This window comes from Bos indicus, chromosome 29, assembly GCF_029378745.1.
Source record: "Bos indicus isolate NIAB-ARS_2022 breed Sahiwal x Tharparkar chromosome 29, NIAB-ARS_B.indTharparkar_mat_pri_1.0, whole genome shotgun sequence".
In the NCBI taxonomy this organism is placed as follows: domain Eukaryota; kingdom Metazoa; phylum Chordata; class Mammalia; order Artiodactyla; family Bovidae; genus Bos; species Bos indicus.
In genome coordinates this window covers 18906902-18927164 of record NC_091788.1, presented here as the reverse complement: position 1 = coordinate 18927164, position 20263 = coordinate 18906902, and the positions used below count along the sequence as shown (strand labels likewise).

Sequence of the window (20263 nt, the reverse complement as noted above, 5' to 3'; positions counted from 1 at the left end):
CTAACTTTCCCTCTATATTTCTGTCCATTCCTATCTCCTTTGTAGACTCTTCCTTCACTAGCTATCCTACACACGTCCCAGGCTAGGAAGCTCCTTTCCTCACAATACACTCTGTCCTAGATGTTCATCCATTCCCATAACTTAACATATTATCTATATGTTGATGAAACCCAAGTTTTTATCTTTAGTCCCAAAGCTTTTTCAGACCAATAACTATCTGTTAGATCAGCAGTCTCCAACCTTTTCAGGGCCAGGGACGGATTTCACAGAAGACTATTTTTCCACAGACAGGGTGGAGGCACAGGGGGAGGGGACGGGGAGGTTCAGTTTAGATGCTAATGCAAGCGATGATTCAGGCAATGTAAGTGATGGGGAGGGGCAGACAAAGTCTCACTCGCTTGCCTCCTGCTGTGTGGCACAGTTACTAACTTGGGCCCAAGAGTTGGGGGCCACTCTTTTAAATATTTTGCCTGCATGTCTCAGTTCAGTTCAGTTCAGTCGCTCAGTCATGTCCAATTCTTTGCGACCCCATGAATTGCAGCACGCCAGGCCTCCCTGTCCATCACCAACTCCCAGAGTTCACTCAAACTCACGTCCATCAAGTCAGTGATGCCATCCAGCCATTTCATCCTCTGTCGTCCCCTTCTCCTCCTGCCCCCAATCCCCCCCAGCATCAGAGTCTCTTCCAGTGAGTCAACTCTTCGCATGAGGGGGCCAAAGTACTGGAGCTTCAGCTTTAGCATCATTCCTTCCAAAGAAATCCCAGGACTGATCTCCTTCAGAATGGACTGGTTGGATCTCCTTGCAGTCCAAGGGACTCTCAAGAGTCTTCTCCAACACCACAGTTCAAAAGCATCAATTCTTCGGCGCTCAGCTTTCTTCATAAGTACCCTAAAGCTAATTTCAACAAATGGAATTCTGGGTTTTTACAACATGTATCATGAATTTTAATTATATTTGCTTACTTATTATACATCTCTCTCACTAAACAGTAAGCTTTACAAAGGAGCAACTTTGTCTGTTTTATTTATCAATGTATTCTTAGAAATGGGGCTTAATAACAGTAAACACCAAGATTTACTAGACCTTCTCTGTCTAGTAATCATTCACATGCTAACAGGAGAGACAGATACAAAAACCCCAATGACAGTACAACATGGTAAGTGCCACTATGAGTGACAAGACGATGCACATGAATCCAAAAAAGGGGCCCTTAGAATGATACTCAATATTTTGTAATACTGATAAGGGAAAAGAATGTGAAATATACATATAATTACATCACTTCACTGTGCACCTGAAACTAACACAATATTGTAAATCAACTACACTTCAATGAAAAAAAATAAAAATAGAAGCCCTTAACAGCCTAGGAATCAGGGAAGACTTTCTTAAGAAGGTAACTTCAAAGGTATTTTTGCAGGATATAAGTAAGTACAGCTATAACTGCTGCTGCTGCTGCTAAGTTGCTTCAGTCGTGTCCGACTCTGTGCGACCCTATAGACAGCAGCCCACCAGGCTCCCCCGTCCCTGGGATTCTCCAGGCAAGAACACTGGAGTGGGTTTCCATTTCCTTCTCCAATGCATGAAAGTGAAAGGGAAGTCACTCAGTTGTGTCCGACTCTTAGCGACCCCATGGACTTCAGCCTACCAGGCTCCCCCATCCATGGGACTCTCCAGGCAAGAGTACTGGAGTGAGGTGCCAGTGCCCTCTCCACAGCTATAAAGTACCCACTATATATTCTTTTCTTTTTTATATATAATTATTTTAAACTTTATAACTCAAGATATTTATAAATATCTTCTATTTTATATATGAATATTAGAAAGATTAAAAACCAGTACCTAGTAGGTGAACTGAGGTCAGTTTAGTTTTAATCCCTTTCCCTCTTCCTTCTTTTATTTTGTTTTGTTTTTTGCTATAGCACAAGGTATCACTAAAAATACTTCTCATGCTTGCCACCTACCATTTATTTGACCTTAAAGAAAACACTGTGTTTCTCAGGTGGTGCTAGTGGTAACGGAGAAGGCAACAGCACCCCACTCCAGTACTCCTGCCTGGAAAATCCCATGGATGGAGGAGCCTGGTAGGCTGCAGTCCATGGGGTCGCTAAGAGTCGGAGACAACTGAGTGACTTCCCTTTCACTTTTCACTTTCATGCATTGGAGAAGGAAATGGCAACCCACTCCAGTGTTCTTGCCTGGAGAATCCCAGGGACGGGAGCCTGGTGGGCTGCCACCTATGGGGTTGCACAGAGTCGGACACAACTTAAGTGACTTAGCAGCAGCAGCTAGTGATAAAGAACCTGCCTGCCAATGCAGGAGACATAAGAGATGTGGGTTCAATCCCTGAATCAAGAGGATCCCCTGGAGGAAGAGCTGGCAGCCCACTCCAGTACTCTTGCCTGGAGAATCCCATGGACATAGGAGCCTGGCAGGCTACCATCTACAGGGTTACGAAGAGTCAGACATGACTGAAGCAACTTAGCACACATGCACACAAAGAAAACACTAAACCTCTCAACCTCAGTGTTCAGTATAGGGCTCAATTACCAGTCTCTAAAGCAAAGCATCCTCTTTCTAGCCCCTTTCTTTCATTTTTAAGGATTGAGGCTCAGTTTTAAACTAGTCAGTGAACAACTCTTGGCATTTCCTCCAGGCTGCAACATCTGAGCATTTTTCATGGCTGAAAATACACTTAGGAACAATCACAATAACATCTATGCAGCACTTCACAGTTTACAAAGTCTTTTCACACATTTATTATTTCATTTGATCCTTACCAACCCTATGAGTTATTAAATCCCTATTTTACACAGGCCAATGGAAATAAAATGCTTCACCTAGCTCCATCTGGTCTCTCGGCTCTATAGTCTGCCAGAAATTGAATTAAGAAATTGGTGGGGTGCAGAAGGGGAGGGGAGTACAAATGACTCATACAGGGAACTCAGCATCAAGTCCCCCAAGTGGCCCAGAGCCAGGAGAAGTTAACAAGGAAAAAGAGTGTTTCCCTTCCAAAATAATGAGTGTTTAGCTATGGCACAGTGACCTATCACAGGTATCTGTTCTTTTTTCATATCAGCAGCACCTAGAGTCTAGCCTCACAGATGGGCAGAAAGGAAAACATAAGAAAACCCTCTGTACACTGTATGTACACACAGAGTCAGAAGATAATGTGGTATAAAAGCACAGATATCACCTGTAGAGAAGACCTGAGTTTAGGGTCCAGGTCTGCCACTTACTGAAATCAAAAGTTCCCTCCTCTGCATTATTATAGCTCCCTGTGCTTCTCTTACATCACATATCGTTATCACATGAGGTTTCAGATACCCACTCTTAGACTTGCACTGGAAGGCAGCAACTTAGTTCAATTTCCATTTTTGCATCCCCAACACCTGGTACCATAACTAACATAGATGGTTCAGAGAAGGTTTAAGGATGAACAGATATCATATTCAAAGTTTTTTGTACATAAGCACATTGTCTAGACAGTAAGTATATGTATAATAGCAATCTTGCCTTGTTATCTCTGCTTTCCCTCTCACTGTCCCACATTGAGGACACTCCTGAAAAAAGGTTTGCAGAGGAGAAAACAAATCAGCCCAAAAAGCTAGTTTGCAGAGAGAAAGAAAATGAATGTATATGGTCCTCTTTCCCAAACTACAGTGTTTCCCAATACAGCAACCTCTAGCCCTAAACAACCCCTATCTTACCCAGGCCACTCTCTTCTTCAAAAGACCACTGTTCTTCTCCCTCAGGATTCTTCCTTCTCTCCCTCCAACCCACTCCTGCTATCCTCCTCTTCTTCCCTAGGTTCACAGGTCTGCCTCCCTTCCTTCAGGTCAGCAAAGCTTCTAAGCTGCTAAAGAGTCTTTGTGTACTTCCTAGTTGCTCACCGTTTCCCTGGAGGCTCAGATGATAAAGCATCTGCCTACAATGCGGGAGACCGGGGTTCGATCCCTGGATCAGGAAGATCCCCTAGAGAAGGAAATAGCAACCCACTCCAGTACTCTTGCCTGGAAAATCCCATGGACAGAGGAGCCTGGTAGGCTACAGTCCATGGGGTCACAAAGAGTGAGACATGACTGAGGGACTTCACTTTAGTTGCTCATCTCACTAAAGGAAGTTAGAGCCTCCAGAAAACTCTTGCCCTCCTCCCACACCAGTTCCTAAGTCCTCCCACCCCAGTTCCTAAGTCCTCCCCTTCCCATCTGGCTTACTCATTCTGCCTCTGGGAAATGAGGTGGGGGACAAATCCAGGAAGAAAGACTGCTTACTGTTGGGCCCAAAGCAAGGCAAAGAGGCAGTAAGGAGAGACTGGCGCTTGGGAAAGATAGATTCATGGTGAAAGGCAAAAGTAAGGGAGCCGGGTAGGGAATAGTGTTTGAATTTCACTAACAACATAGCAAAAGTCCCTGCAAACCAGTAACCTGCCAAGAATGAGAAAGCTGAACCAAAAGGAAAAGAGAAGAAAGCCTAATCAAGAAGAGAAGGACTCAAGAGGAAAACTGGCTATGGAGGGGAAAGAACTAGAAAGGGAAAGTATGAGAGGAAAGGGGAGCAGGAAAAAGAAAATGGGAATGGGAGAAAAAGTGAGTAGAGCACAGGACAGGAAAAATGATCAGGAGTAGGAAGTAGAAAGGCAACTGGTGAGAAGATAAGGTGGTAGAGTCATAGAAAAACTAAGGGAAGAAGGCAGTCCAAAATAATCAAGGTAGATTAGTATCAGCCTGACATATGTTTCTTGGTCCCAGATGATCATGATTAAGACATTACACAGTCTCAAGGTCTGTCATTAGCTCGACATTCTAAGGAGGAAGTTCCAGAGAAGATAGCAACGTTTAAAGCAGCTTTATGCCCAAGTATCAAAGAACTGACCAATTTGGAGAAAAACTATTAATATACCTTGACCTGCTTCTTCCCAGCTCTGTCTCCCTACGACCAATATACCTACTGCTACTGCTAAGTTGCTTCAGTCATGTCGACCCCACAGAAGGCAGCCCACCAGGCTCCTGAGTCCCTGGGATTCTCCAGGCAAGAACACTGGAGTGGGTTGCCATTTCCTTCTCCAATGCATGAAAGTGAAAAGTGAAAGTGAAGTCGCTCAGTTGTGTCCGACTCTTAGCGACCCCATGGACTGCAGCCCACCACGCTCCTCGGTCCATGGGATTTTCCAGGCAGGAGTACTGGAGTGGGGTGCCATTGCCTTCTCCGAATACACCTACACTCAATAATTAAAAAACCACCATTCTTAACCTCTGCCTTGTCCATGAAGTCACAGAGTCCTGAGCAGCCCAGTAAGATGCCATTCAAAAGATTGGCTGGAAGACAAGGTACCAAGATCTGTTTCCCAAGTTTGCCTATCTCCTACAGTGTTGAGGGGCACATTTCTGCAGTCTACTCTAGGGCTTTTACCAAGTTGCCTGTCCAAAAGGCAGTTTGGCAGTCTGAAAATGCCAGTCACAAACAAAATGTCAAGCCCTTTGCTGCACAGATAAGGAAACTGAGGCCCACAAAGGCTGCCTAAATGGGACTAATTCCCCCTCACCCCAAGTCTCTCATCTCTCAGTTCACTCCACCTCTTAACAAGTCATTTATAATACAGTGCCCCTTCTCAGGACCGGAGAGAAAAGCCCCCTCGGTCTGGCAGGACAGCAGCTAATCCAAAGCAGAGGGAAGCATCACCCCAGCCGCCAAGCAGAAGGGTGCTTGCAAAGAAGCAAGGATCCTCAGGCAGAGCAAGTTCCCCAAAACCAGCTTCCCCTTCAGAGCCTTCCCTAGCCAGGGCTCTGGTTCCAGCCCTGGCCTAGCCCTGGGTGGGCTCATCTGAGCATTCCACCATAAACCCCTTCTCTTACTTAGGGTCTCTTAAGGGAAGAGACCCTAAGTCTACCGGACCCGCGTCACCAGTCCCCGGAAACCAGCAGAGCCGTCCCCCCTCCCCAGCACCGCCCAGCTGAGCATGCCCCAGGGTGGGCCAGCATTACCTGGTCGGGGGAGCCGGCCCCGGCATCTCTGCCTGCGGTTTCTGTCGCAGAGCCGCACCTCTCCCACGCCTGGTCGGCTGCACGACACCCAGGCTCCACCCGGGCAGCTATACTTGGCTGGGGCCGGGCTCGCAGCAGCTCAGCCGCCCGAGCTGTGGCTCTGGGGTGCAGCACGCTCCCGCCCTCACAGGGCGCAGCAAAGGCTCAGCTCTGGGGTTGGCGAAGCAGAAGGGGCGGGGAAACAAGGGAGGGAAGGAGGCGGGAGAAAACCCGCTTCTCCTTTCAGTAAAGAAGCTCTGAGGGAAAGCAGAGAGACCTTCCCACCCCCTCAGCTATTCTCCCCCACCTAGTCTTCAGCAGGGGGTACTTCTCAGTGAATCCAGGCTTTCCGGGGACTGTCTGAGCTTCCTGAGTGGGCCCCAGAGTCAAGAAAGAGAACCAGAGCTCTTCTGTGCCTTTGCTTCTCCAGCTGGGTCTGGACCCAGGACAAGTCAAATCAAACCTACCATTCATTCTATATTAGGCTTCAAGCAAAGAAACTGACCCACCCACACCCCAAACAAAGGTGTCAGGTTCTAATTCGAATGCCCCAGGGAAAACATTGGGCGGATGCTTATAGCTGCTTCTAAGCAAAGAAATCTCTGTAGCAGCTACCATTTATTAAGTGCTATTCTGTACCAGGTACTTCACAAAATGTTATGTCTATCTCACCAACCTTAGGAAGTAGTTGTTTGTCGTTATTTAGTCGCTAAGTCGGGTCCAACTCTTTTGCATCGCTTTGGACTATAGCCCTCCAGGCTCCTCTGTCCGTGGGATTTCCCAGGCAAGAAAACTGCAGTGGGTTGCCATTTCCTTCTCTAGAAGAATCTTCCCAACCCAGGGATCGAACCCACATCTCCTGTACTGGCAGGCAGATTCTTTCCCACTGAGCCATCAGGGAAGCCCCACCAATTCACATGTGTCAAAACTGAGTTCTGGGCTTCCCTAGTGGCTCAGTGGTGAAGTCTGCCTGCCGGTGCAAGAGACATGGGTTCACTCTCCAGTCTGGGAGGATCTCACATGCCATAGAGCAACTAAGCCAGGGTGCCACAACCACTGAGCTTGTGTTCTAGAGCCTATAACCTGCAACTACTGAGCCCACGCGCAGCAACTACTAAAGCCCATGAGCCCTTGGGCTGGGCTCCACGACAAGAGAAGCCATCACTGCAACTAGAGAGTAGCCCCTGCTCACCAAAACCAAGACACCAGTCAAAACAAAAAAAAACTGAGTTCCATGAAAACATGGTTTTGTACAATAAGTATTTCTTAAACACAGACTGTGAATCAGGCATTGTAAAGGGCCCTGAGCAGAACACATTACAGAATATTTACCAACACTGGCCCAGACCCTCTAAATCCTAGTGTTGACCCCCCAAAATTGAAACAATAAATTAAAAAAAAAAAAACTTTCACACATTTCCAAGTGCTTCATAAGGGTAATTTACCTTGTCAATTACCTCTATAAACTGCCCTTGAGAGATATCAGGAGTCAAGAGAATGTAGGACCTCTTGGGGGTCATAACTTGGAGTTTGGGTTTTGTTCTAGGTTTTAGCAATGGGAAAGATTTGGAAAGTTTTAAGCATAATGACAAGGTCTAATCTATATTTTTTTTAAATCACCGACTGCTGAATGGAAAACAGAGCAGACAGTTATGAAAATGAGAAGTCAGTAAATTCTTTCAGAACTTTAGCCAAGAGAAGAAGGTAATGATTTAGACTAATACATTGGAGAGAAGAAGGTAATAATTTAGACTAATATATTGGAGAAGAGATAAGGAGAAATAAACATATTCTAGAGATAGATGGCTTGGAAGCAGCAGCAAAAATTGGTAAAAGACAGGATGTGATGAGTGAGAGACGGCAGTGACTTCCCCAAGACCACACACCTGGTAAAGGACTGACTCATTCCAACTTTGGTTTGACTCCCAAGCCTATGCTTTATTTCTCTCTGCCATGTCAATTATCTTTGTAGCAACAAAGAGATGTCTGCCATATCCCTCTTCCTACAGCCTGGCAAAGAGCAGGTAGCCAGTATTACGTCTGATCAGAAATTTAAGTGTACTATAGGGAAACTTTATGGAATTTACCCATTTTCCCTGAGAGATGTCCACACGTCCATTCAATATACCAACATAATCTGCTTACAGGAGGATGCAGGGAAAGAACTCCAGGAGCACAGAAAAGAGCTCTTCTGTTAAGTATCTTTCACCCTTCCCAGACCCTCAGTACCTGTGCTATTACAACTACCAAAATCTCAATTTTAGTGGAGGAGATGGAATTTCTTGAAAATCTCTTCCAGCATGGAGATAATTAATCAATAATACAGACTAGAGGGGTCTGCTGCACTATGAGAACTCAGATTCAAAGTAGTTTTAGAATATTCTTTTAACCCCCATACCCATGTCCCTCAACTTATGAATGAGAGGAGAACCGAAAAGAGTTCTCAGTCCCGAACATAGTTCATAACATCTGACCTTACCTAATTTCCGAAGCATCTGCTCTTATATATGGGCTCTGCTGACATGTGAAGGAACAGAAAGCTCAGGAGCAATGAGCACTATGAGACAATGCTTCCTAATATTCAGCCAGGTGCCTCTCTGTAAACTTCTAATTCTACCTCCGAGAGCACTCAGAAAGCATCCTTCAGTGCCAAGTCATATCAAAGGCTTTCAGATATGTGTATATGATGATGTATCATGGCCATGCACTTTTTCTCTTCTCCAAAATAAACACATTCAGTTCTTTTAATTATCTGTTCATTCAACAACTATTTAAGCAAAGTGTACAAACCACCAGAGACACACATATCATCAAAGAGGACCACACCTTCAAGGAGTTTATGGTTTTGGTATGCTGGTTTTTAACTCTCCCTATGTATCAAAATTATCTGGGAAGATTTAAATATATATACTTAAGTCCTAGCAGAGAATTTTACTAAATTGGTCTGGGATATAGCCTAGGCGACATATCTTATGAATATAACTCTAGCTATATATAGGTATCTATCAGAGGACTAATACTACCTGACTTCAAGACTTATTATAAAGCTACAGAGATAAAGGCAGCATGTTATTGGTGAAAGAATAGACAAATATATCAATGGAACAGAATAGAGACCCTAAATAGACATACACAAATACAGCCAACTGACACTCGACAAATGAGCAAAGGAAATTCAATGGAGAAAGAATAGTCTTTTCAATAAATGGTGTGAGAACAACTTGACCTCCACCTGCAGAAAAATTTAGAAACAGACTTTACACTTTTCACAGAAATTAACTCAAAATGTATCACAGACCTAAATGTAAAATGCAAAACTATAAAAAAAGAAAAAGTCTAGAAGATAACAGAGAGAAAATCTAGATGACTTCAGATTGGGTGATGGCTTTTTATACAACAAAATCACAATCCATAAAAGAAAAAGCTGAAAACTTGGGCTTATTTAAAAATTAAAACTTTTGCTCTGCAAAAGACCCTTTAAGAGAATGAAAAGACAAGTCATAGACTTGGGAAAACATTGCAAAATACACATATGATAAAGGATTTATATTCCAAATATACAAAGAACCCTTAAAATTCAACAATAAGAAAACACACAACCCAATCAAAAACTGGACAAAAAATCTAAACAGACACCTCATCAAAGAAGATATAGAGATGGCAAATAAACACATGAAAAGATAATCCCCCATGTGTCATTAAGTGAAAGTGAAGTCACTCAGTCATGTCCAACTCTTTGCGACCCCATGGACTGTAGCCTACCAGGCTCCTCTGTCCTGGGATTTTCCAGGCAATAGTCCCAGAATGGATTGCCATTTCCTTCTCCAGGGGATCTTCTCAACCCAGGGATCGAACCCAGGTCTCCCGCATTGTAGACAGACGCTTTACCGTCTGAGCCACCAGGGAAGTCATTTGTCATTAGGGACTTGCAAATTAAAGCACAACAAAATACCACTAGATACCTATTAAAATGGCTAAAACCCAAAACAGTGACACCACCAAATATTGCTGAGGATGTGGAGCGACAAGAATTCTCATTCACTGCTAAGGGAATATCGGAGAAGGCAATGGCACCCCACTCCAGTACTCTTGCCTGGAAAATCCCATGGACAGAGGAGCCTGGTAGGCTGCAGTCCATGGGGTCACTAAGAGTCGGACATGACTGAGAGACTTCACTTTCACTTTTCACTTTCATGCATTGAGAAGGAAATGGCAACCCACTCCAGTATTCTTGCCTGGAGAATCCCAGGGACGGGGGAGCCTGGTAGGCTGCCGTCTATGGGGTCGCACAGAGTCGGACACGACTGAAGCGACTTAGCAGCAGCAGCAGCTAAGGGAATATAAAATAGTACAGCCACTTTGAGAGAGGGTTTGGCAGTTATAAAGCTAAATATAGGCTTACCAAACAATCTAACAATTGCACTCCTAGATATTTATCTAAATGAGTTGAAAAATCTATCCACAAATATTTATTGCAGCCTTATTCATAACTGCCAAAATTCAGAAGTAACCAAGATATGCTTCAAATAGATGAATGGATAGACAAACATCCATAGAATGTGTATTAAATTCAGCAATAAACAGAAATGAACTATTAAAACATTAAAAGATCTTTACCAGTTCAGCCACCAGGAAAGCCCATTAAAAGACTTAAAAAACCCCAAATACATACTGCTAAATGAAAAACATTAGTCTGAAAAGGCTGACTCCAATTACAGAATATTCAGGAAAAGGAAAAACTAGAGATGCAGCAAAAAGATCAGTGGTTGCCAGGCACTAAGAAAGTGGTGGCCAGATGTGTAAGTGAAACACACATTTTTTATATAGGAAAACTATCCTGTGTGATACTATAGTAGTAGATACCTGATACTATGACTTTCTCAAAATCCATAAAACTGTACAACACAAAGAGTGAACCCTAATATAAACTATAGGCTTTGGTTAATAATAATGTGCCAATACTAATTCATCAATTGTACTACTAATGCAAGATGTTAAGCACTTTCAGAGGAATGCTGGGAGCAGTGGGACAGATGTGGAGTATGGTCTTTGCACTTTTTGGTCAATTTTTCTACAAGCCGAAAACAGCTCTAAAAATAAAATCTATTAAAATAAAAAATAAAGGGAAAGTATCAAACAAAAAAAGACATATAAGATAAACTTAATTTTCTTTTTATTAGATTCATTAGGCATAAAAGTACTCTGTCAAATTGTTGTACAAGTTCCTGCTGTTTCTGCTGCTGCTGCTAAGTCGCTTAGTCGTGTCTGACTCTGTACGACCCCACAGATGGCAGCCCACCAGGCTCCCCCGTCCCTGGGATTCTCCAGGCAAGAATACTGGAGTGGGTTGCCATTTCCTACACACTCTCAATTTCTATGCTTACCTCATTCCAGACTGTGAAGAGTTACAAACTCTACTTTGAGTAGTGATGCTTTAGGGCACTTTCCATTAAACACAGTTCTGTCTGCAATGAACCTCTTACTGCCTGGTTCCCCATGGGGAATATGACAGTCTAAGTGCAGTCCATCCTCTATAGAATGTAGCTGGACTCACCTCCATTAACTATACTTAGTACTTCCAATAATTCAGTCTGAAGCTCCACTAGCTTTAAAGTCACAGTAGTACCTTTGGCTGACATTGGGCTTAAGCAGCCAAAACCACAATTTTCTTATTAAGCATAGCATCATGCTAGGTCTCCTCTAGGGTCCCCATATGTCGCCATTTCTTTGAAACTTAAAATGTAGAACTTCACTGTCATCTTCCTTAAATTTCATCTTTTTGGCTTCAATCCACCTTATCAAGGTCCCTTGCTCTCTCATTCACTCTCTTTTCTCTCTCGTGCCATCTAGCACAGTAGCTTTTCTTTCCATTCTTTATCACCTGCAAATGTAATAAGTACTCTATCTCTTCAAACATTTATCAAACACATACCATGTGGTCTTGCCTGTACTTGGCCATCAGGATTAAACATGACCTAGAAATGGCCTATGATTCCAAGAATCATAACTAAGAAGGGAGGCTAGCATATAGAAAAATGTAAAAGGTGTTTCACTAGAAAACTGAATAAACAAAATAAACAGGATATGGTGGAAGAAACTACAAAACATGAATGATACAGTATAAGGGAGGACCACTGATGTCTTCAGCAAGAAAGAGCAGATTCAGGCACCTTCTGTTTTTAGACCTCAGTTCTCAAAAACCAGATGCTGGTTTGGTGACAGAAGGCAGACCAGCCAACTCACATGCTGTCTCTTTCAGAGGTGAGCTACAGGAAGCTTGGCTAAGCTTGGTTCCTCTGATGAAATGAAAGACATGTGAAATTGAGGTATATTACTGAGGGCTAATAGACTATTGGTTAAATATATGAAAAAGCAGAATCAGATGAAGTAGAAGGGACTTTAAAAGACTAAACTATACAGTTAAAGAAAGAAAGTAAATCTAAGATACATAATAACATGCCCAAGTTTACAGAAGTTGGCAGTTGACTCCTTTTAAGTCCAATTACTCCTTGCATTTATATAGTCTTTTGTTTTTACAAAGTAAAAAAATCACAAACTATTCTTTCAACCCAAGGACCTTGACCAGTGATGTTTTGTCTATGAAGTCACCTTAGCCTAATCAGGACCTTTCAGGTCATTTAGATGCAAGCACTGTTCGGTTCAGTTCAGTTGCTCAGTCATGTCCAACTTTTTGTGACCCCATGGACTGTAGCATGCCAGGCTTCCCTGTCCATCATCAACTCCCAGAGTTTATTCAAACACAAATCCGTTGACTTGGTGATGTCATCCAACCAACTCATCCTCTGTCGTCCCCTTCTCCTCCTGCATTCAATCTTCCCCAGCATCCAGGTCTTTCCCAATGAGTTAGTTCTTCCCGTCAGGTGGCCACAGTGTTGGAGTTTCAGCTTCAGCAACAGTCCTTCCAATGAATATTCAGGACTGATTTCCTTTAGGATTGACGGGCTGGATCTCCTTGCAGTCTAAGAGACTCTCAAGAGTCTTCTCCAACACCACAGTTTAAAAGCATCAATTCTTCAGCACTGAGCTTTTTTTATAGTCCAACTCTCACATCCATATGTGACTGCTGGAAAAACCATAGCTTTGACTAGATGGACTTTTATTGGCAAACTAAGGTCTCTGCTTTTTAATATGCTGTCTAGGTTGGCCATAACTTTCCTTCCAAGGAACAAGCATCCTTTAATTTCACGGCTGCAGTCACCATCTGCCGTGATTTTGGAGCCCCAAAAAATAAAGCCTCTCACTGTTCCCATTGTTTCCCCATCTATATGCCATGAAGTGATGAGACTAAATACCATGATCTTCATTTTTTAAATGTTGAGTTTTAAGTCAACTTTTTCATTCTCCTCCTTCACTTTCCTCGAGGCTCTTTAGTTCTTCTTTGCTTTCTTCCATAAGGGTGGTGTCATCTGCATATCTGAGGCTATTGGTATTTCTCCTGGCAATCTTGATACCAGCTTGTGCTCATCCAGCCCGGCATTTCACATGATATACTCTGCATCTCAGTTAAATAAGCAGGGTGACAATATACAGCCTCAATGTATTCCTTTCCCAATTTGGAACCAGTCTGCTGTTCCATCTCCAGTTCTAACTATTGCTTCTTGACCTGTATACAAATCTCTCAGGAGGCAGGTAAGATGGTCTGGTATTCCCATCTCTTGAAAAATTTTCCACAGTCTGTTGCCATCTACACAGTCAAAGGCTTTGGTGTAGTCACTAAATCAGGCTTCCTAAGGCCCACTTGACTTCACATTCCAGGATGTCTGGCTCTAGGTGAGTGATCACACCATCATGGTTTATCTGGTGATGTCCATGTGTAAAGTCTTCTCTTGTTTTGTTGGAAGCGGGTGTTTGCTATGACTAATGCATTCTTGGCAAAACTCTGTTAGCCTTTGACCTGCTTTGTTTTGTACTCCACGGCCAAATTTGCCTGTTATTTCAGGTATCTCTTGACTTCTTACCTTTGCATTCCAGTCCCCTATAATGAAAAGGACATCTTTTTGGGCTGTTAGTTCTAGAAGGTCATGTAGGTCTTCATAGAACCATTCAGCTTCTTCAGCATTACTGGTCGGGGCATAGACTTGGATTACTGTGACACTGAATGGTTTGCTTTGGAAACAAACAGAGGTCATTCTGTCGTTTATTAGATTGCATCAAAGTACTACATTTTGGACTCTTTTGTTGACTACGAGGGCTACTCCATGTATTCTAAGGGATTCTTGCCCACAGTAGTAGATATAATGGTCATCTGAGTTAAATTCACCCATTCCAGTCCATTTTAGTTCACTGATTCCTAAAATGTCAATGTTCACTCTTGCCATCTCCTGTTTGGCCGCTTCCAATTTGCCTTGATTCATGGGCCTAACATTCCAGGTTCCTATGCAATATTGCTCTTTACAGCATCACACTTTACTTCCATCACCAGTCATATCCACAACTGGGTGTTGTTTTTGCTTTAGCTCCGTCTCTTCATTCTTTCTGGAGTTATTTCTCCTGTCTTCTCCAGTAGCATATTGTGCACCTACCAACCTGGAGAGGTCATCTTTCAGTGTTCTATCTTGTTGCCTTTTCATACAGTTCATGGGGTTCTCAAGGCAAGAACACTTAGTGGTTTGCCATTCCCTTCTCCCATGGACCACATTTTGTCAGAACTCTCCACCATGACCCGTCCATCTTGGGTGGCCCTACAGGGCATGGCTCATAGTTTCATTGAGTTAGACAAGGCTATGGTCCGTGTAATCAGTTTGGTTAGTTTTCTGTGATTGTGGTTTTCATTCTGTCTGCCCTCTGAGGGACAGAGGGATAAGAGGGATAAGACAGAGGGATAAGAGGCAAATGAAAGCTTCCTGATAGGAGAGACAGACTGAGGGGGAAACTGAGTCTTGTTCTGATGGGTGGGCCCATGCTCAGTAAAACTTTTAATCTTCTATTGATGGGCAGGGCTGTGTTCCCTCCCAGTTATTTGACCTGAGGCCAAACTATGATGGAGGTAATGAAGATAATGGCAACCTCCTTCAAAAGGTCCCATGCATGCACTGCTGCACTCAATGCCACTAACCCTGCAACAGGCCACCGCTGACCCATGCCTTGTTGGAGACTCCCGGACACTCAGGGGCAAGTCTGGGTCAGTCTTTTGTGGGATCACTGCTCCTTTCTCCTAGGTCCTGGTGCACACAAGGTTTTGTTTGTGCCCTCCAAGAGTCTGTTTCCCCTGTCCTGTGTAAGTTCTGGCAGCTCTATGGTGCAGTTAATGGCGACCTCCTCCAAGACCTCCTCCAACCTCTGATATTACCAGTTAAACATAAGAGGATGTCAATCAATGATAATGATTTTGGTTCTCTTAAAATAGTCATCTAATATACCATGCTTTCTTGTAATTAGATGGCAGAGCCAATTGTCTATTAAGAACTATGAAGTGAGGCAGAGTATAAAACAAATAAGCAAACAATAATAGCTTACCAAAATATTTCAAGAAAAGAAATAAGCAATGGAGGGATGGAAAGAGCAGGGAAAGGCAAAAATCTATTCAGTGGCAGTCAGTTCCAAAGCAACTAACTAAATCAAAATGTACCTGAAGTTCAAACAAGGCAAAAAAGTACATAGAAGGAAGACATCAATTACATCTGTAGAGCTCGAAGTTTTGTAAAGAAGAGAGTACTGGGCTGGGTTTTAGGAGTAGAATTTTCACAGATAAAGGTACTGAGAATAGGGGTGAGGATAGAGAGTCATCTTGAGGGAACCTCAAAAGCAAAGGCCCAAAGAATGAAAAAACATGAGCTCTATTTAGGAACAGTAAATAATCTAGACATTCAAGGAAACAGTAAATAATCTCATTATTCATTCACCATTTTCTGAATTTTTTCCATATGCTAGATTCAGTGCAGTCACAGAGGATGAAAACATGAGGAGACCTATTTCCTACCTTCAAAGACAGAGCATTTATAAAGACAACAGAAGACAAATGTGTCACTGACAGCTGGACTTAACAGATCCAAAAATTTGTTGTTTCTTCACTTGTCCCCCTTTCAATAAATGGTAATTCTACTCTTCCAGTTACTCAAGCCAAAAAATCTGATTCATCTTTGACTCCACTTTTCCTATCACCTTCACATCAAGGCCACCAGCAAATTCCAACAACTCTACCTTCAATATAGATCTATAATCCAATCACTTCTCATCACCTTTACTTCACTGTTACCACCTTGGTCCACACCATCAGCAACTTTTACCTAGAATAGTGTATAAGCGTGTATGTGTGTGCCCTCAGTTGCTCAGTCATGACAAACTACCAACAGGATATATACACTCTCACCTCTGGATCTTGGTACCTTTGGTTACCTGTCTAAAAATATTTCTCCCCAGATATCCATACGACTTGTTTTCTCAGCTCCTTCAGGTCTCTACTCAAATATTACTTCATCAGAGGTCTTCCCTGACTACTCTTTATAAAACAACAAAAACCTCTCTTCACTCCATCTCTGCACTCTTTATTCCCTCCTACCCTCCTTTATTTGTATGCACAGCACTTAACATCAACTGACATATTTATTTGCTTATTGGTTGACTTCCACCAATAGAATAAATACCCCACAAGCAAAAACTTTTTCTTTATCTTCAGACCTAATAACTATTCCTTGCACACAGTAGGAGGATGGTAAGTAATGGCTGAATGAATAAATCAAACTGGAAAGACCAGTCAGGAAGAAACTAGAAAGAACAATGAAAGCCAGAAAAGAAATGTGGATGTAATCTTAAGATTGGCCTAAAGAAGTGATTGCCCAAGAGTGATTATCTTGTCATTTGTCATAAAAATCACCTTGTCTTCTCTACCAAGTAGAGTCTATTTTGTATCAATATAAGAACATTATAATAATTAGAGCTCTCCAAGAATGAAATGGATAACATTTAAGGTATTAATACCTCCAATCAACCTCTCAGCAGGGAGGATGCAGTAACAAAGTACTCTCCCATAATTTCCCCTCTGGCTTATCCTTTTGAACTCTGTTCAAATGTCAACACCTCTAGAAAGGTTTTCCAGAATCCCTCAAACAGTTAGTCACTCTACTTATGGTCCTCAGAGCAATCTGCCCACTTATCCCAATTTACTAAAAGTGTTTGTTAATACATTATTATGACTGAATTGTGCTCCCTTTCCCACCTCCAAAATTGATAGGCTGAAGCCCTAACCCTGTGGTGAGCCCCCGCCAAGCCACACCTCCACAGGAGACCCTCCAACACTAGCAGGTAGTTTTGCTTCAGTCTCCTGTGGGATCACTGCTCCTTTCCTCCGGGTCTTGGCATGCACAAGATTTGTTTGTGCCCTCCAAGACTGGAGTCTCTGCTTCCCCTAGTCCTATGGAAGTCCTGTAATCAAATCCTGCTGACCTTCTAGGTAGGATACCCTAGGGATTCCCAGGCCCTTTGTCAGATACCCAGGCTGAGAAGCCTGACATGGGGTTCAGAACATTCACAACAGTGGGAGAACTTCTTTGGTATTATTGTTCTCCAGTTTGTGGGTTACCCACCCAGTGGTATGAGATTTGATTTTATCATGATTGCGCCCCTCCTACCATCTCGCTGCAGCTTCTTCTTTGATTTTGGATGTGAGGTATCTTTTTTTGGTGGGTTCTAGTGTTCACCAGCTAGTTGTGATTCTGGTGCTCTCGCAGTAAGAGATAAGCACATGTCCTTCTACTCCGCCATTTTGAACCCAAAGTCTGGGATTTATGTGTATTTACTGAATGCTTTAAGTACCAGATAGTACCCTAAGCCTTTATGCCTTTGTTCATGCCGTTATTTCTGACTGGAATGGCCTTAGCTCCCTTTGTTTCCTGGAAAACTCTTAATCTTCAGGTGTCCTCTAACTGGCCCTCTCTGATGCAGTCCTGACCAAAAGTTTCAGTAGGTTGTCCTCCCTTAGGATATTAGAGCACTTCATGGAAACTCCTCTCATCTATTTACCACAGGCATTGTGTATCTCCAGCCAGAATATAAGTCTCATTGGTAAGGAAATGCTTCATTCACCCATTTCTATTCCCTCAGTACTTAAAGCCTCATACATAAAAGCTTCTCAACAATTATATCAACTAAATCCAAACAAAACTAAAAAATAAAAATATAATGTATCTTCTGGCACAGCCATCCAATTTTTCTTTGTCTTGCTCTGACTCCTCTTATATCCCAGGATATATTCTTGTTTCCAAGGCTGCCTTAAATATCTCTCCTAAATATTTAAAATGCTGCAGGAGCACAAGTGCTTCTTTAAAAAGATGATTATAAATAAGTTCTTTATAAACCCAAAGCAGTTTGAAGGTCCACCACATCATCATAGCAAAAGATAAAAGGTATGTTCCAACTGAAGGACTCCTAGACTCCAAACACTTTAAGACATGGATTTTTCTTAAATGAGCTCCCAATCCTTCTTGCCACTGAAAATTTTCTTCTTAATTAAGCTTAGACTCCAACCATAGTGTTCCACCAGGTCAGTCAAGGCTTTAGAAAAGAAGTACCCTCTGTAACAGCTGTCTTTCACATTTTTGGCACTGTGTGCTGTGCTTAGCTTCTCAGTAGTATCTGACTCTTTGCGACCCCATGGACTGTAGCCCGCCAGACTCTTCTGTCCATAGGGATTCTCCAGTCAAGAATACGGAAATGGGTGCCATGCCCTTCTTCAGGGGATCTTCCCAACACAGGGACTGAACCCAGGTCTCCCACATTGCAGGCGGATTCTTTACCATCTGAGCCACCAAGAAAGTCCTTTTGGCACTAGTGACCACTTTTGTGGAAGACAATTTTTCCACAGACAGGGGTGGGGAGAGGGGGGATATGGTTTCAGGATGATTCAAGTACAGTAGGGTCTGGGCTCCTATGAAAATCTAATGCCTGATCTGACAGAAGGGGAAGCTCAGGCAGTAATGTGAGCAGTTGGGAGCAACTATAAATACAGATGAAGCTTTGCTCATTCACATGCCACTCACATGGTTCCTAATAGCCCACAAACTGGCACCAATCTGTGGCCCAGGGGTTGGGGATTCCCTCCCTGTTCTATAAGATATGACAATTTCCAATATTTATGCAGTTCTTGACAATCAACAAAGCACAATCATACCTATCATCCAATTTAATTCTTGCACACAACCCTGAGAGATTTCTCCTCACAAGCAAAGCCCAGTCCCAAAGCCATCTCTCCTGCACTACTAACTGCACTCCTAACCGCCACCAGGGCCACCCCTCAATGCCACCAAACACACACACACACACACACACACACACACACACACACACACTTATTATAGCTCTTCTCATTCATACAATGAACTATCTATAGTGAAGTGTAAGGAGTCTAAGGGAAGGAACCAGGCATACCACAGTGTATAGCACGGTAAATGTTTGATAATTGTCTGCTGAATAAACAAATCAAAGTGAGTTAGGCACAACAGTCAGCATTTTTGTCTCCATAAAGCAGAAATTGAGATGACTTCCCCAAATTCTCCTCGCTAAGACTATAATCAGGATGTTCTTGACTTTCAACTCTTACACCACACTGCCCTTTCTAAGGACTGGTCAGTGCACAAAAGAAGATGTCCTAAACTGAGACTTGGAAATCGTGGTCCCCAGACAATCTACTTAATTTCTCTGAGTATCAGTTTCCTCATTTTTTTCAAGTGGAAACAACCACACAGTCTTTTCTCTCAGAACACACTGTAAAGATTATATAAGATAATATGAGTAGAAGTGACTTGGGAAGTGTGAAATGATACACTTAGCTAGAGACAATTCTTAGGTTTATGACTGGGATCCCACTTGTCACTGACAAAGTCAAAATCAGTCTGCCCTAGAAGAAACATATTTATTGTAACAGCTCTAAAAAATTGACTTTACCATTCATTTAACAGATCAAAAAAATAAGGCACAGAGAGCTTAACACCTGACAAAGACTACAAACCTAGCATATGAGTAAATATCAGTCCATCACATCCTGAAGATCTTCCCATTCTGCTTCCCCAACACTATAGAGTAAAAGCTTTTATGTTTCTTTAATCTCAGTTACCTCTAGACAGATAGAACAGCGATAATCTTGAGAACATTTCACCATCTCTCAGGCCAAATCAAACTAAGTTAGCCTTGTAAGTAAGTACAGCTTGAAAGCAATTTCTGTGGCTCCACACCTCAGTAGGATGAGCTAAATAGTGAATATGTGTAGTATTAGAAAATGTTCT

The 20263-nt window shown here is 42.7% G+C and overlaps 1 protein-coding gene across 4 annotated transcripts in view; it reads right to left on the bottom strand.

Annotated features, from left to right (window-relative positions):
* Positions 1-20263, bottom strand: part of PAK1 (p21 (RAC1) activated kinase 1) — a 160671-nt gene that overhangs the window by 90173 nt on the left and 50235 nt on the right. Inside the window, exon 1 of one of the 4 annotated variants that reach the window (XM_019955102.2) lies at positions 5988-6204. The exons of 2 other annotated variants lie outside the window; for them this stretch is intronic. The gene's annotated coding sequence lies outside the window, so the exon portion shown is untranslated. Of the gene's footprint in view, positions 1-5987; positions 6205-20263 lie in introns of those variants that run through there. One more of the 4 variants, XM_019955100.2, reaches the window with a different exon arrangement.